Source organism: Silene latifolia, chromosome Y (assembly GCF_048544455.1).
Source record: "Silene latifolia isolate original U9 population chromosome Y, ASM4854445v1, whole genome shotgun sequence".
Lineage (NCBI taxonomy): Eukaryota > Viridiplantae > Streptophyta > Magnoliopsida > Caryophyllales > Caryophyllaceae > Silene > Silene latifolia.
The window spans coordinates 275,127,704-275,130,824 of NC_133538.1; the positions used below are offsets into that span (position 1 = coordinate 275,127,704).

The 3,121-nt window shown below is 37.4% G+C and overlaps 1 long non-coding RNA gene across 1 annotated transcript; it reads left to right on the top strand.

The window, feature by feature from the left end:
* Positions 1 to 1,910: 1,910 nt before the first annotated feature.
* Positions 1,911 to 2,556, top strand: LOC141633834 (uncharacterized). The gene is made up of 3 exons (XR_012538588.1): positions 1,911 to 2,031; positions 2,122 to 2,251; positions 2,363 to 2,556. It is a non-coding gene; the product is annotated as an uncharacterized LOC141633834 (long non-coding RNA).
* Positions 2,557 to 3,121: the final 565 nt, after the last annotated feature.

Consider the following 3,121-nt stretch of genomic DNA (forward strand, 5'->3'; position numbering starts at 1 on the left):
CAAATACCGAGATATTGTGTAAGCTTGAAATGATCTTTCCTCCCGCATTTTTTAACTCCATGGAGCATCTACCGGTTCATTTGCCATATGAAGCCAAAGTTGGGGGACCCGTCCAATATAGGTGGATGTATCCATTTGAAAGGTAATTAAGATAATCTAGCTACTTTTAAATTAAAATTAATAATAATAACTAATCTATTTATTATATGTTAACTTTATTATTAATAAAACTCATCATTAACTTTTATAGGTTTCTTAATCATTTGAAGAAAAAAATTGGTAATAAAGCTAGGGTGGAAGGTTCTATATGCAATGCTTATTTAACGGAAGAGATTGCAAACTTTTGTTCTCTTTACTTTGAAAAACATATAGAAACCAAAGCAAAAAACTTGAATGTTGAGAAACCGGATGAAGTAGACGGAAGTTTACCCGAATTTTTTCAAACTCAAGATGATGAAGGGTGTTCATCAAAGGGGCAAACACGATATTTGGATGATAAAGAGTATAATCGTGCCCACCTTTACGTGCTATCTAATTGTGACCTCTTGGAGCCATACGAAAAACACGATTTGTTAATGATTTCATTCAGAGGAATCCTAATATAAGTAAGGATGATGTTTGGGACAAACATGAGGACCAATTTCCATCATGGTTTTAGAAACATGTAATTGAGTTGAATATTCAAGATGATTTGATAAGAAGTTTGGCTTTTGGTCCTTTAAAAATGGTAAGAACGTGGAATCGATACTCGGTTAATGGGTTTAATTTTCAAACATTCAACCACGGTAAAGGTAAGGCTAGGTGCAATTGGGGGGTTACTATTTCTTCTCTTGATGACAACGAATACTATGGTATAGTTGAAGATATCTTTGAAATTAGTTATAGTGGACGTGACCGAGCTTATAAAACTGTCTTATTCAAGGTTGATTTGGAAGGATAATTATGTGGTTTGGAATGAGAGTACATGAACAATACAAGCTTGTAGAAGTGAATCGTACTAGAACATACTCTAAGTATGATCCATTTATACTTGCACATCAGGCTCATCAAGTGTATTTTGCTACTTATCCAAGCACAACAAATGATAGAAATCAAAATGCGTGGTGTGCAATCTTTAAGACGAAGGCACGGTCACAAGTTGATACAACTTTTTTCCAAGAAGAAAACGTTTCAAATGAAACGCTTTTGTCTCCACCCGATGAAATCAACTATGAGCATGAGAATAAAGATGGTGAAGACATGGAAGAGGAAGAATTTTATGATGTGGAAGAGAGACTGCCGGGGGAGGATGAGGCGGAGGAGGAGGAGGAGAGAAGGGAAGAAGAGGAGGAGAGGAGGGGGGAAGATGAGGTGAGGAGGAGAAGGGAGGAGGAGAAAAGGAGGAAGGACGAGGGGTTTGGAGATGAAGATGATTATGATGATGATGATGACGATGAGGAAGAGGATGAGGATGAGGATGAGGACGAGGGGTTTGAAGATGAAGATGATTAAATTGGTATAATTTTGTATTACTCAAGAGTAAATTATTAAAATTTAGAAGTCTGTATAATTTTCATTTATCATTATTTGTGTTAATTTATATTTGTATTACTGCAGATGGTGGAGCAGTCGAGGTAGGAAGCGTGGAGGCGGCTCGGGAGGAGGGACAAGTCGCGTCCGGAGCAGGAGGAGGAGTTTGTGCAGGAGGATCCGATGCAGACAGACGGTGACGGTGAGGAGACTGACGCTACCGACGAGCCACCACGGGTGCCGATACGGTACACTTCGGATCATAAGATGATTCTTGAGCCTGCGGGATTATGGTAAGTTTTATTCTTTATTAGTCTACTATTTTGTTTTTTTTGTATTTTTTTTTTTTTAAAATAATAATTGTTTGTAATTTTACATGTTCAAAATAAATGCAGGTTTATGGACGATTGCGTGGTACGAGGTGTCACGAAAAGCACGAAGACTAATTTCGTGGGTCCAATTCCTACATCGTGGACACAAGCTTCTCAAGCACAAAGAGATGCGTGGTTCAATAACTTTCGGGTATATATTTTCCGTAATTCTTTGTTTTAATAACCAAGGTTATACTTTTATAAATACTAATATGAAATTTTGTCGCTTTTTTTTTTGTAGCAAGCATATGCTTGGTCACCGTCTCAAGAACGGAATGTCCGTATCAGGTACGAGGAAGTCGGTACTCGACGATATCGGGACGTGATTTGGAAGGTAGTTAGGCGCCCAAAGGAACCAGACCACATGAAAGGTATTTAATTAACTTGTTTTGTTATTTGTATTAATTAATTAGTATATACTCTCTTTTATTATAAATAATATCAGTAACTTATTAGTTATGATTTCATATGTGTAATTGCAGGTGACAAGTATGAAGGCTTAATAAAGCATACCAAAACTCCCGCTTTTCAGAAGAAGTCTAAGCAAGCATCCCTCAACAAAAGAGGAGGAAAGGAAGACGCCGTGAACGAGCCTACTCATTACGCGGGTTCACGATCGTTCTGGAATCGTATGTTGGGTGTAAGTACTTTGTCTATTATTTTACACTTTTTTTTTGTTTTCAATGCAACATGTTTATTTTATGTTAGATTTTTTGTTGATTTTATAACATGTATGTTTTTTTTTTTCATTCAGAGAGGAAAGAAGAAGTCACGGCCCTTGCGTCGGTGCACGGAATCAAGTTTCGGACACGCATTCCAGAGTTGACGGAAAGGGGGTTAGAACTTGGACTAAGCCAAAAGACAAGCAATTATATGTAAGTTTTCCGTAACCTTAAATTTTTGTTAATTTATTCTCTTTTAAAATGTCGTATATAAGGTGGTTACCATATTAACTTACTACCATTTGTTTAATATTGTAGGAAGCATTTGAACGAGAAAAAGCCGCCAATCCGGAAAAATAGGACAATGACATATGGTATGAGTTGGTGGATGGCTTCAAGAAAGGGCACGTGTATGGTACCAGGAAGTTCAACAGGCTTTCTATGAGAAAACGCGTAGAAGATCGACTTCAACAATTCCCAACAACACGTATCAACCGGGAATTATTAGTCAACTTCAAAGTCAAATAAGAGAGCGTGATGAACGTGATGCCAAACGTGATGAAGAACTTGCCAAACGTG